Raw genomic sequence first — 15528 nt, 5'->3', positions numbered from 1 at the left:
TTTTTGCTGGCTTTATATGGTGGTTGGGACATTGGAGCCACACAACATTAGGATGTTACTTCCAGCCCAAAACATGTTTACATTCAGCTGTGTGGATTGTGCTGTGGAGCAGCCGGGCTGTTTCTTACAGTTCGGCTTCTGACAGATCTGCCGTGACAATCCTTAGCATCCACCTTCTGTAACCATAATAAGGTGGGGTGTGTGTTAGTCTCTGCTGTTTGTCAAATTAGACTCTGCCTTATGCCCACATGCTAGAATTCCATCCCTTTTTAGCAACAGGAATGACGAAAATTCAACATCAGGCCGTGATGGCATGCGTAACTCATGCTCTGTGCCATAACACAGACGAACCTGTGCAGATTGCACTTTACATTAAATCCATGCATCCTGCTTGCGCACAAACAAACGCACACCCCTCCACTGTGAAGGAGTTGGAAAAACGCCTGCACATTCTATGGGTGATGAAAGATGACTTTTATCTTTTAAAACTGGCCACTACAGGGACCTCGGATGGGAACTCAAACCTTCCTGTATGCTCACAGCATCCCATGAACTCCAGTGACAGGCAGTCTCAGTCATGTAAATGCAGAGCGCCTGAGAAAAAAACAGGTAGTTGGATTGACATGGCAGCTTTTTCTTTCTTCTGCACCTGTTCCACATTAATCTGACATGATTATAAAACTTCAGTGCATCAAAAGAACCACTTCTTTTTCCAAGATTTGGTCAACAAGACACAAGCACTCTACCTATGCACAAAGCCTAAACAACTTACTTTCCTCTACAAACCTTTGTGGCTCTACCCACACGCATATGCACAAGTGTTTTAACTCCCATTCCCATTTGATAGCCTTGATTTTGTGAAGGGCAGAAGCGGAAATCAAGCCCCCACACCCGAGAAGAACTGCTATGACAAACTGGCCTTTTAAATTAGTCTGAAACTATCAGGCGTCTTTATCATTAGACCTCGTTTTCGGTGGAAGAAGGGCAAAAAAAGGATGAGCGTATGTCTCATCATCCAGCCAGAGTCCTTGCATGCTGAACACGTTCAAGGTCCCCTCACCACCAACACCTTTAAGTGAGAAATATGGATCCAAAATGTAGCTGAATTACTCAGAACAACTCGGGCAGGCTGAAGCTTTGGGAAAGCATTAAAGCAAATTAGCTGTCATTTCATTGGATTTGCTGTTGAGCCCTGCTGTCTCTCCACTTCGCATTTTTAACTGGGTTTAATACAAAGGATGAACAGATTTCTCTCGTTTGCAGATGTGAAGGCCCAGATTCTGTTCCACAAAAAACTGTCATAATAAATTTGCTATCTTTAATGTGCTGCAAGATAGGCTGTTGTGATTTCTGGAGAGCTTGTTAGTTGGGTTGTGTGACTGATATCCCATTTTATCCTGTGGGCTCACAATGGCTTACTAGGTTTTACATATGGTAGTTCTGTCCTGTCCTGGGTTCTCAATTGAAGGCATATAGGAAAACAGGTGGCCCTCCAGGAGCGGGAATGCAGTGCCCACCACCTTTGCTTGTTGAGCTGGGCTGATGGGTCTTCTAATTAAAACACTTTGAAGTTCTTTGGGGGTCTTTGTTTACTTAAATATCTGTTGACAAACCCTGCAAAGCACAATTTCACAAAATGAGCCTCTTCTTATTCACACTTAGGTAACGGACAACATGAGCAATTGTAACAACAACGACATGGTATGATTTCTGCACCCAAATCCTCGAACACAGTACCAATACAGAAGTTGCTTGCAGAATTGCAAAGTTCAAGTGTTCTTTTTAATTCAAATTCAGACAAAAAGATTCAAGTTATTTTCCTCAGCTGGGTCAGGTATCCGTAAGACAGATGAAACAGCTCAACATGCAGAGCCCTCTAAACCCTAGAATAAATTATCAGTTCAGTTCCATATGATTGAATTCACTATGTGGATTCACCCCTCCAACACAAGTATATAGGAATTATATCTAGAGCAGGATGGCAAGAGCCTCAGCAGTTTCATTGCAACAACAGCTCAGGGCCTTTTCAGCTCTCCCGCTCTTTTTGATTCAAACCTCTTACTCCCAGTTCTGCTCTTTCACAGTTCCACCCCTTTGGGCTGAACCAATATTTCATAGGGGTTACATGATCCAACAATTTAAGGGCTACCAGTTGCCCACTTTTAATCTGAGGGAATCAATGATTTGGACTATGAAAGGGGCCAAATGAGATTAAAATCTTGTTATCATATCACCTCAAGTCAGTCTTATTGCATGATAATTAACAAGTGCTCAGCTATTAATCTAAAGGGCAGAGCTTTCTACAGGCAATTGCCTGCTAATAAATGCCATTTGTTAAAGATGGAGATGTGCCGTTTTGTGTTTCAGGACTGCCAGAATTCCCCAGGCAGCTGAACTACTTGGGGAATTCTGCGACTAGCAGTCCAAAATCACAAATCTGTGAACCTCTCCAGAGAAATTCCTGAAAGCAGGTCTACAGAGTACAGTAAATCGAAGTGGCAGAGCTTGGGAATTACAGTCCATTGACTTTCGGCTACAGCTTCCAGGATTTCTAAACTAGCACCAGCAATTCCAGGTTTTGTTCCACTAAGCTCGGCGATTTAAGGATCTGGCTGTGGAGCCAGAGGGTGGGAGTTGGATCCCTCCCCTGGGCCTCCTTGATACAGGCTGGACCCGATGACCCACAAGGATACTTTTCAGCTCTGCAGTTCTAAGATGATGATGACAGATGATTTTATCTGTCACGCCTTGATCCTGTTGCATTTTAGAATATTCACCCCTTTCTTGGTGAATTCTGGGGCATGATCATGTTTTATCGTTGACAATGATCCTTGCTGTCGCTGTGCCCGTTGACCCCACATCCAGGCTGGCCATGTCCCTTGCTTCTATGGGCTTTCCATGGTCTACAGAGTTAGAAGAAGAACCGGTGTCCGGTGAGCAATTAAACCAACTTAGTTTCCATCGTCAAAGTGGCTTTAGAAAGATCAATTGCTACTTGAGAAGCACCTTACAATTAGATCAATGGAATTTGTTTCCATGCTAAAATGGCAGTAATTCTTCTTAGAAAATCATAGGCAAGAGGGAAGAGTGAGCACAGGATTTTGGGGTGGGGGTGGGGGGCTGAACAACAGTTGTCATGTGCCATAAAGTCCCCTCCTACCCACACTGACCTTATGAATGAGGCGATTTCCAAAATATTCTGTCTTCAAGCGCCCTGTTCAGCTATTGCAGACTGAAGCCTGTGGCTTCTTTTAGGGAGCAGTTGTAAAAAAAAAAAAAAAAATCTTTCCCAACCTTTACTCAAAAGTGGTGATGATGATGATATCTCTGGAACATCACCTGTGGGTCAGTGTAGATAATGTCCGTAATACAACAGAAAGATTACACCAGCATAAGACCTTTGGTGTACATTATGGTGGGAAAGTGCAGTAAATTAGCAAGTCAGTGTGAGCAAATGGTGTGCAATAGCAACTGCCTACACTGACTTTTTAACTAGTGGCAATTTGCCTAAAGATTTCCAACAATGGACTTAACCTGGCAGGCATAAGTAATATGAGTCTGACCAATAACCTCTATCACAGTTTTTCAAATGCCCTGTGCTTTCTGGTGAAACGTGTCTTGTTTCTCATAGTACAGTGCATGATTTTCTTCACCTACATGATCTCGCATTTAGCATGCTTTGTTTTATTATTAGCCATTGGAGAGTTAATCAGAGTTAATAACTATTCCCTTAAGTCTCAAGCAGGGGTTTTAGAGAGTGTTACTCTCTTATACAGTATCCCAGTAGGATCAAAGACAGATTCAGTTGCAGCAAACGGTTTTGAAATAGTTTATGGGGGATGTTTTGGAATATTTCTCTCAAAAAGGATATTTATTTAGATTGTCTGGGGATGGGTGCGGAATTAATAAAAATTGTGGGTTTCTGAAAAAAATAAGAAGCTTCTGTGTGTGAAATAACAGCCTTAGAGTTCTGCTTTTAAAAACCACAGAAGTGTAAAATGCAGTGAGATGCATCAGTGAGCAGCAGATTAAATATGCAGTGAACTGCTACTAGTTAATAATATTTATACCTTCATCTGGGGATCTCATTCAACATTTAAAATAATAATAATAATAAGTAGCATTTTAAATGTTTCCATGGTAGGAGACTGCATTCCTACAATCAGTTATTTATTTATTTAAAACATTTAGATACCACCCTTTAATCATATGGAATTCCAGGGTGATGTATGGCAGATTTAATAAATCATTTAAAAATGAAATGCAGTATGACAAAACTAATGCTCACGAATTGCGGTAGAACGTGGCAAAAAATCAGTATAGAAAAGTAGACCAAGATGTGACACAAATTGATATGCCTCTGAAACTTAAGGTAACTTAATCTGGCTTTAGAAAAAAATCCATTTGGCACCAACTATACCATCATAGAGAAAGCTAGCATTTGAAAAAAGTTGCTTTGGTGGATTGTAGCTCATTTGGCTGAGATCTCGGAATAGTTCCCAGAATCCCCCATGTCTGTGATGGCTATGGAATTCTTGGAGGCGTACTACAAGACCATAGTGTCTGAGGAAGGAACTCTCCATTGTGAAATTAAGGCTGCATAACATTAAAGAAGACTGCCAGTAAGGTTCCTTTTTCTCCCTGATGGGTTCCAGCACACCGTACAACTGCAGCCCTACTGATAACAAAGATTTTTTCCCTCATTAACCCTAATTACTATATGCCAAGCCACTTATATGAGGGAAACCAAATGACAGCTTAGGTGGGAAAAAAGGGGGCAGTGAGTGGATTTTTTTCCCATCCAGTTATTTCCCCCAGATATACAGGAAGAAAAAAAATGTTTTCAGCATTGAAAAATACAACTCAACAAAACTGGGCTCCCAGCATTGAAAAATACAGCGTGCAAAAGGTCAACAAGCTTTATGCAGCCACAAGGACCGGTGATCACTACACACAAAAGACCAGCTAACGCCATTCATCAATCACAGTGACAGATAATCTCTCCTCCTTATCATAACAATACACCCACAACAAAAAAAACACTGATCACCATAATCACCCATCTCCTGAAAAGGACAAAAGCTGATCTCACAGCCATAAATACTCAACTCCCTAAACAAACTGCACCAGAGCACAGAGTGCTGTCCTCTGAAGATGCCGGCCACAGAGACTGGCAAAACGTTAGGAAGAACAACCTTCAGAACACGGCCTAAGAGCCTGAAAAACCCACAACCACCATTAGATCCTAGCCGTGAAAGCCTTTGCGAATACATTTTGTTGGTAAATACATGAAGTTCAAGCCTACATATACATACACATTCCTTCTAAACACACAGCCCTAGCCCCTTGCATAGCTTTGGTTTTCTTCTCCCTTGCTTCCAGGCCAACTTGCCTGCCAACTTGGAAATCCAGCACCCTTTGACCTTGCTTCCAAAGGTCCATTTCCTTCATTCTCTTGTAGCCTAATGCAATGGTTGGCTAGGACTTGAGATTTAATCCCCTCTTGGTGGTGAAACTCACTGATGAGAGAGAGGAATTTGCCAGGAGGTGGAAACTGGAGGACCAGAACATTTTATGCGTATACGTGAAGTGGCATGAAAGCTTGGGCCTTAATCCTAAATTGGCTCCAGAGTTCACAGGCTCAGCATGAAGGCATTTGAATCTGTGCTCTATCTCTGCAGTACTGGTGCTTAAAAACAAACAACCCCCCCCAAAAAAAAAACAAAGACGAACAAAAAACCCAGCAGCAGGAAGACTGGATTAGACAGAAAACCTGGGCTACTAGTGTTGGCATTGGAAGTGAGCATTCCCATAAGGTTTCACAGGCAAAACTCCTTGTATCCTATTCAGTTCCTACTGAATGGGAAGTCCCTCCAGTCTAGACTCCTGGGATTGTGCTTATTTGCACATGGGTTGTCCTTCTGCCCTCTGCTTGCATGGTCACACCCAAGTAACTGGTGGGATCTACTGACTTCAGTGAGTTAAGGAGAGAGTACTGGATTCTGGCAGCTAGAGTCCCGATGCCTTTTGACCCCTTTCCCAAACTTTGGGATCCTGTGAGGCTCCTTTCTTTTAATCCTGCCTTTCTCCATTCCTTTGAGCACTTTTTCTCCAGCGCTTTGAGCGCAAGGTCAGGGAATCTGCGTCATAGAGGTTCTGACCTTTCAAACCATGAGCTGTTCCATTAATGTCACTTTTCTTCTGCAAGCATTATCAGGCAAAACCCAAAGGCGGGGGGGAAGAAAAGATAAAAATCCATAGCATCTTAAAGAAGACAATCGTATTCCAATGTGAGCTTTCACAGACAAGTCCACTTCTTCAGACATATTGAGCGAAATACAGTAAAATATAAAGATCACAAGTAAAACATCCATGCTGGCTTTGAGAATCAGTGGTGTCTAGTTGCCTCTCACACATGCGGTAATTTATGACCTGTGTTTGGTGTTCAGTCCCTCTGTGATACAGCATAGACAAAGAGTGCAGGGCTAACATGGCCAGGACCAGCTGAGGTGGTACTAGGGGAACCCCATCTGTGCTCCATCTAAACCCTTCCCAGCCTGGAGATGTCAGATATCACTTAGAACTGTTGTTATGTGCCATTTCCCCAAACCCATGTGAACCGTATGAATGAATGACCTCCAAAATATCCTGTCATTTAGGACTACTCTTGTCCTTGTTTAACTTTGTGCTGGTGTTATGATTGTTGTAACCCTAGAACATCTGCTGGATCTTCGCATTCAGTCCTGTCCTCATTCTGCCCCTTTCCGACTCTCTCTCTCTCTCTCTCTCTTTTTTTTTGGGGGGGGGGGCTCTTCTGCTGGTAATTTTCGCTGCAGTGATTGAGATCAGCTGGTGGAAGGGCATTTTCCCCTGCCGAATAGGCTCATTGTACTTCTTCACTGCCTATCGCCAGCAGATCTTCAAAGTAGGATTGCACCATCTACCCAAAACTGAAAACAAAAAATGGAAGTATTTCGTTGTGTTATTTATAGCAGGCTGTGATAACAATAGCCAGGAAGGAGGTTCAGATGTTTGCCTTAAAAGTGCCACTTACAGATCCTCAAATATTTTTTGTTGTTGCTGACACAGTTGCTGCCAGCGCATCACAAGCAGATAGCCGGTTTTTTCACTTGTGAGAAAAAAGGCTCTAATCAAATCACAAGACTTTGCTGCAGTTTCTAACAATGCCCAAATCCTTTGCTTGCAAACACAGGCAAGCTTTGTGACTTGTCGGTCCCACGTGGGAATCTATAGAAAGAGTCAGCTGAATGACACCATGAATATGCAAATCCCGGTTGCCAACTTCATGGCCACAGATGTTGTTGCTACGCATCTGGGGGTCCATCCATGATTCATTCATCCTGCACATGTTCCCACTCAACTAGCTGTTTAGACTATTTCTGCCTGACAGGGAAGGGCCAATTGTTCAGTCTTAATCATATTTTCTGAAGTTTACTCCACAAACATCTGTGCGCAGTCATTATGGAGCTGGCACGGGCTCTGAGACGCTCCCCGTCCCCTCCTTGCTAACGCAGTCTTCTCTTCCGTTGATGTGAATTCATAAAGCAACCCAGGCTGGCAGGCAAAGGAGGACTTCAATGGACAACAGTTTCAGATTTGAATTTGTGAGCATCCTGCCCCCGCTGCATCTGTTTATAAAAGGCATACAACTAGGATGACAGTAAAAACAGTTGGTGGCTGAATTGTCTATTATAAAAGAAAGGGAGAGATACTATTTGTCAGCCAAATAGGAGGGAAGAATAATAATCTTAGAGCTGCAGAACTAGAAGTGACCCTGTGGACCAACTAATCCAGCCCCCGTCAAGGAGGCACCGTGGGGGAATTGAACTCCCAACCAGACCTAAACCACTGAGCTATGCAGCAGTCCTAAGAAGGGGGTGCCAAAGAACACAAATCGCAAGAATCTGAAAGTTATAGTCCCTGCCTTCCATCATTTCACAGATTCACAAGGAGGGTTGTGATGGGACTAGTTTAATGGACTTCCAGCACCATCATTTGGTGGTATTGACCCCCACCTGCCCAGGCAGAATTTTGGGAGTGAAAGCCCCCAATCAGCAGAAGGTAGAGCAGCCCCTCTACCCCCTCATTTCATTCTCACGCCATTCCTCTGGTGAGCGGGAAGAAACAGGCTCCACCACTTTGAGGGAACTGCAAGTTTCCCAGAGACATGCAAAAATGCCCGGGAGATTGAGTTGTAACGGAGGCTGCCTCCTCAAGGCAGAAGCTATTTGTCTTTGTGCTGGCAAAAAGAGGGTTAATTCATTCCCTGTAGTCTGTAAAACTGGTGCCTGGTATTGAAACTGGCCAATGGGAGGAGGCGAAAGTGTCTTCCAATGAAGAGAATGGTCTATAGCTGTGTTGAATGTTACCTAAAGTTTCAAGGTCTAAGAATGCTGTAAGAAGCTTCTTCCTATGGTGTTTCATGGTACATTAATTGTTAGCACCTGCCTTGTCTGGAGGGGGAGGGAGAGATACTTGGCATAAGTTACTTTTGTAAAAGTTACCTACCAGAAGGTTTGGGGAGAAATGCAATGTGATCTGCAAAAAGGGTCAGAACATCAAGATTTCCGTTGGGGATCTTGAAATAAATGCCAAACGGGGTGAATTGAGATGTTCAGAGAGCTGATAGGATTGCTGGACTGGAGAGTGTCACTTTTCTGTTTACTAACTGCAGCTTCATTGAGATTACTTATGGAAGTGTGTGCTTGTTAGTGAAAATAATGGAGTCACTCCTACAAATGACTTCACAAACAGCCCTTGAATATTACTGTATGTTTGACACAACCCGTCTGTCAAGACTGTTTTTATGAAAGGGACCTGCTGGAAAATTTCATTCCTTGGCTTTTGTAAGTGTTCTCATGTGCTTGCAAAGGAAAAAAAAATCATAATAAATAACATCAGTGACACGTCAAGAAACTTTCTGGAGCCTGTTAAGCAGTGTGATAGGGAGGTGTTAACATGTCATGTAAACATCTTGAGGGCATAACCACCTTTTGTTTGTTGACATGCTGGAAAGATTTTTTTTTTTAAAGGAGGGAAATGACAGCTAGCACCCCCATCACAAATGAGATCAGAGACTTCCTCTCTGTTTCTGTGACTCTGGATAAAAAGATTGCTCTTTCTTTTCTGGTGTGCAATTAGGTCTGTGCAAGTGTGCAGTGGTGGTGTGCATGGATGGCGTTTTAATGAAAACAGACATTAAGTCACTTTCAGGGTGCGCTTTCATTTCAGGATGAATGGAATAAAATCAAACTAAAAGCCGCTCATTTGGATCCGTTGTCATAACTTTGCTGGGCATCGCACCCAGACAACAAGGACCGAGCAAGTTGATTTCACATTCAGTTGTGTGGTTCCCATCATGAACAATTGCACAAGGTGCTTGGAGAAACACTTCATGAATGGCTGTTCTGCCTTGGCATTATTACAGCTACAGAACGTCAAGTTATGCAAGCTTAGCTACTCAATGGGATCCCGGCCACCATCCTATTCAACCAGGGGGGCGGAGGCAATGGTCTTTCTCATCTTGGAAAGGGTTTCATTGTTCCTATGAATACACACAAATAAAGAGAGGAAAAGATTCATTCGAATTTGAGCCCATTCAAGCTTCTGCATGGTTTATTTTTCTCTGGTGGGAATAGCCAAGGTGATTTGAGCAGCAGTGGTTGAGAGTCCTGTTGCCCTCCACCCACCACCCGGGGATGTCCTCCTCCAGCTGTGGCTTTCTCCGAAAAACAAAAACAGGATCACCAGAAACATCTGCCTGAATCCACTTTGCTGCTTTCACTGCTCCCAAGAAAACTGAAATAAGCAAAGGATTAGCAAAGTGAAACATGTTTTTACACCTTAAAAAAAACCAAACAAACTGGGATAATCATATGGAAGAAAACCCTACGTCCCATTGCTAGCCCACAGGTGCAAAGCCCACAGTTACAAACCGTGGCCAAAGTGATCAAGTTTAAATGAGCAGGCATAAGTCTTTCCCGAATGAGTTTTTCCACAGCTGGCAATTTCCAGCAGAGTTGAGGTTTCTGGATTTCTAGACCCAGGACCTGAACTACTTTTCCAGCTCTTGGTTCTAGTGATGGTTCTTTGTAGTGTTCACCTTTTTTTAATGTTTGAACATTGCTTCCTGTATTCTTGCTGTGTAGTTAATCTACAGGAGGAAAGGACACTTTCACTTATTCTATGATTATCCATTAAAGAGCTAAGTGACCACATCAAAATCTTGGTTCCACTATATTGACTGGATTGTCTATATCTGTGTGACTTTTGCCACACTATGTTCTCTAAAGAGGACTGAGAAATGAGCTCAGTTTGTGGGGGTTTTGTGGGTTGGTAATGTTATTATTATTTTTTATTTTGTATACCTGTAAAAGAGGTATGACACCACCACTCATTAAATTTGGGCATCTGGGCCTTGCAAAAGACGCGCCATGATTTTCTGAAGAAGAAAATAAAACCAAGCTTTCCCCCAGATGTACAGAAAATGGCTCACCGTTAGACTTGCTTCAGAATGTGCAGGTTTGCTTCTGCTGTGACCTGCACCTTTGTAAAATGGCAAGGTCACTGTGCTTTAGTTGGATTTGTGGTGAAAATAAAGCTTTCTGCTGGAGCCTGTTTCTTGAGCATTAAATCTGCTCCACAAATCCAGGGCTCTAGAGAGTTTTCTTCCTACACCAGGAAACATTGAGCATGCAGATAAAAATTTGTGTGTGTGTGTGTGTGTGTGTGTGTGTACATGCACACTTTATTGTAAAAGGAGGAAATATATGTGGCATGCCTGTTAATTAAATTTCTTCCACAGAATATCTGGTACAATCCTCCTTGCTCCATGAATTACCACATATCCTGACTGGCTGTTTGTAGACTTAATTGAAAAGGTTGATCTCTTGAAATGATTATTTCATTGCAGATTCCAGTAGCATTGTCCAGTCCCAGGGCACTTGCTCACAGAATTCTTCTGCCTTTCCAGGTGCCTAGGCTAGGCGGGCAAATTTCAGAGACAGGAGCACCAGATTCGGGCAAGGTTTGGGTCTTGTTGTGTCAATTGCATGTATGAGGGTGGATTTAAAACGAGGCTCTCCTTTCCACCTATTTCCGGCCAGTGCCAGGTCTCACTGTATTTGTAGGTGTGTTGCACAGCATTAATACATCTTTTTTTTAAAAAAAAAAAGTGTGGGGCCCTGAGAAAGTCAGAGGGTACATGCACTTGAGCCCATTGCACTATTCTCAAAATCAGCTGGCTCCACTTCTGTGACATCACAGAGATCCACCCTGTGACATCACAAGGACTCAACCCCTGTTCTTAGGAAACCCTCACCAGGAAAGCCTGTCAATTACAGTGGTGCCTTGCAAGACAAATTTAATTCGTTCCGCGGTTAATGTTGTCTTGCGAAAAATTCATCTTGCAAAACGCGTTTTCCCAAAGGAATGCATTGAAATCTAATTAATGCATACCTATGGGCAAAAAAAGTCAGAACAAAGTCAAATTTGGCTTACAAAGGGTTTATTAAGTGCCCTTTAAAGCCATACATATTGTGCTGATGATTTCAAAAATTTCAATCAAAAAACTTTTAACTTTTTTAACATCATAGAAAAACATTTAAAAATCAGCAAACATGAGGCAGGAACAAAAAACGGAAGACATTCTTCTTGCAAAGCACGGCCATAGGAACATTTGTCTTGTGAGTCATCCATCCCATTGCCAAAACCATTTGTCTTGCGAGTTTTTTGTCCTGCAAGGCATTTGTCTTGCGAGGCACCACTGTATTCTGCTGGTCTTGGGTAGACAATATTATCAGTCTTGGTCTGGGAAAAAGGGGCCCAGATCTTCTTTTCTCCCTTCTCCCCAAAGTACCGAGAGTTGAAATGGGTAATCGTGTTCATATTGGTGGACTCCAAATCCTATCATCCTTTACTGGTAGCTATACTGGACAGGCACTGATGAGTTTACTGTCTAACAATGTCTGAAGGGCCACAGGAATATCATTTGAAAGGGTCTACTGGGCTTTGCGAATCTCAGTGATCTTTTGGATTCTAGGACATCTTCTGGTGTGTTCTGTGTATCTGGTTGTACATGACGCTCCGCCATCCACTCAAAAATAAGGGCTGATTTTTGCATTGCAGCGTTTTCTTATTGCTTGACTCGGCTCCAAGAGAAACTGAGTGGATTGAGACATTCTGTAGCTCTGGGCATCTGGTATTTTACGATTGGAGAGGGATTTCCGAGCTGCATGCCGAGAATGAATTTGCTGCTACAGAGCTTTGGAACAGCATTTGGCTCCTTTGCTTAGAAACCTGCCCACCGTGGGCTTGAAGAGGGGTTCGGTGTGGCAGCTGGGTTGGGATGCAAAGGTGTTGTGTCTGCTTTGCTGCTCTCGTAACTGCTGCTCTGCACCAAACTGTTACTCTCTGCATGGTGGAGTCCAGAAAAGGCACTGTATCACCCCTTATGCAGTGAAATCTCTTTCAAACTGCAAATCCTCTTTGGCTGTTACAGTTTCCTGTGCCTTTGGCGACCCTATCTCATGGTGTCATCCCTGGAAATGAATTGGCCACAAACCGTCCTTTGTTTGCTCTGAAAACCCGGCTTTTTAAAATCTCTGTGTGTCTTAGATTTGCATCTACCTCTCCTTTTTCCTGGAAAATGGTACTCAAGGCAAACAACACTGTGAAAATCAAACAATACAAAGTCAGATTAAAATAGAAGCAAGATTCAAAATATGTCAATTAAGAAAAAGCAGTTCTCCACGTGTCTTATGGGCAGTCAGCTGAAACAAGGTGGTAGCTGTCCGTAGGCTTACACTGTAAAGGAAACCAAGAGTAGTAACTTGTTTCTTTGACATAAGCTTTTTCTTGAGATGTGTAGAGTGTAGCCTCAGTTAACAGGCACCCAGTAATGGGGAGGGAATAAAGTAGTAAATATGCACATAAGAAAAATGTTATTTCTCATGCTGTCTCCCTCTGCTACAGCTTTTCAGAAGGGCTTCCTGATGGTTGTCTAGGGTGGGAGGTAGGGTGTTGAATTAGAAACCAACAGGCCTCGGTTTCTTTGTAGTTATTGGGAATCTACACCACTGGGAGTCTTTGGGAAGTCCACGAGGAGGACATGAAGACAATAGCTCTTAGATCTACAAGGCCTTTGAATGGGACATGAGATGTTGCCCTTTGTTACTACTTTCTCCCTCAGTTCTTCTTTCCAGACTAGTGAAGGTCACTCAGTACTTTATGAAAGCTTCCGAGATGCTGGTTGGCCCGCAGCTTTTTGCACATTGACTTCGTAGAACAAGTTTCTGAGATAATGTATTCACGAAGATAATGCCTCTAGTTTTAGCAAAGTTTTAGGTGCTCTAAGCCATGGACATTGCAAAGTGCTCAATTTCTTTTTAAGGCCCACTACAAACCTTCTTAACACAAGTGTTCCAAAGAGTGCCCATTAGTTTTGAAACCTCCCCTATCTGTCGTATGGCTTGATAGGCTTGCCGCATTGCTGCTGACCTTGAAACAAACACATCCGTCATGAGATGGCCAGTCTGGGATTTCCACTGGTTTTGTACATCTAAACATTTGGCATCTCCCGGCGAGGATAATGAGATGGCTCCAGAAAGGGGCAAATGCTTCATTTTCTCCAAGAGTATATCTGCAATGCCCTTTCAATTCTGCATGCTCTTGCAAATGCACACAAAGAGCAGACGTGTTCCCTGCGGAACAGAAGTGCTTGCTGTGTGTTAATCAATCAGTTGCAGATACAAAATCCACTTGGTTGGAGCCAAGCATCAGGGTAGCCAATTTATATATAAGAGGAACTAATCCCAGTCTCTTCTACACCTGAGCCTTTGCTGGAGTGCGATTTGGGAATGCTGCTGAGTTAATGATTTCTCATGATGAATGGGCTGTTGAATGCTCCCAACCAACCCATGGTGGTGTCATCTTAAAGAGAGTTTCTATTAGGCTTTGGCAGGAGGGAAAGGAATAATAGAGAGGATGTAACTAAGTGACTTACCAAGGGGCTAACCAAGTATTTGAAAGAGTTTTCTAATGGTTCCATGAGTTGAGCTGTATTTTAGTAAGTTCAGGAAATCTGGATCCAAATATTGACATCCGCAGTGTAAAGGATACCTTCAGTTTAGGCCCTAGATAAATTTTTAGATGAGCTTTTTTTCATATGTTGGAGGCAACAATACATGGTGCAGTATAGTGGTCATGAAACCTATGCGGCCATCATCGTCTTCCATTGTCCGTGAAAGTATCTGCAAATTTTATTCTGGGTGACCCAAAGGAAACTCTCTGGTTGATGGTAGCTGTCTATTGTGGTAGGCTATTCTGTGATGTGATGGAGTCTTCCAAAGTAAATTGGAGCATGCCGTTGCTCCAGTTCCACCAGATTTAGGTTGGAAGCCTCTGAAACCTTGTCAGCCCTTCAAATGCCTTATTGCTGAGGGAGGGTAGGCATGTTGTAGGGTGGTTATGTAGTAACTTACTGCTTTACATGCAGGTCATTTGTTGAATCCCTACTATAGTAGTGCCCCGCTTGACAATTACCTCGTTAGACGAGGAAATCGCTTAACAATGAAGATTTTGCGATTGCAAAAGCGATCGCAGAATGATGTTTTAATAGGGAAAAATCGCTTCACCATGATCGGTTCCCTGCTTTGGGAACCGATTCTTCGCTTAACGACAATCAAAACAGCTGATCGTCAGGCTTTCAAAATGGCCACCTGCTGTGTAAAATGGCTCCCTGCTGTGTTTTAACATGGATTCCTCACTTTACAGGTGCCAAAAATGGCTGCTGTATGGAGGATCTTTGCTGGACGCTGAGGTATTTCTCCCATTGGAATGCATTGAACCGGTTGTCAATGCATTTCAATGGGATTTTTACTTTCGCTTGACGACGATTTCATTCTACAGCGATTTTGCTGGAACGGATTATCTTTGTCAAGTGAGGCATCACTGTATCTCAAGGAGAAGGGCTCAGAGAGCAGATGGTATTAAAGGTCTTGGTTTGAAATCCTGGGCAGCATTTGCCAGTCGGGAGATAGCTCTGGGCTAGATGGGCAACTGTTCAACCTTGTGTAAGCCAATTTACACAAGCTCCCTAGTTATAGGAAGAGACGATCAATTGACTAGAAAAAGTGCTTCTCATCTTTTTTTTATTTTTTTTTTTATTTTTTATTTTTTTTTTGAGGGTTAGGGGTCCAAGAGAGAGATTATATGAAACATCTCCTTTGGAATGATATCACAGATCCTAATCCCATCATAAAATAAAGGTTTCATGTTATGGTAGCCTTAAAAGCATGGTCCTCTTCCCATAAGTTTCCACTGATTGCAATTTGCTAGTGAGTCCCTTGACCAGCCTCTTAGACGTTATGTGCCTATTAGTATTCTGCTAATAGCGTTGATGGTTCTTTCAAAGGCAGGATGACGTGGTAACATTGCTAGTCTTCCCCAATTTGCATTTGTGGGCTGCTGTTCTAATCCTTGGTTGCTTGCAAAGTTTTGTTCACTTTA

The sequence above is a fragment of the Pogona vitticeps genome, chromosome 10, assembly GCF_051106095.1.
Source record: "Pogona vitticeps strain Pit_001003342236 chromosome 10, PviZW2.1, whole genome shotgun sequence".
Lineage (NCBI taxonomy): Eukaryota > Metazoa > Chordata > Lepidosauria > Squamata > Agamidae > Pogona > Pogona vitticeps.
This window is presented reverse-complemented; position numbering follows the sequence as displayed.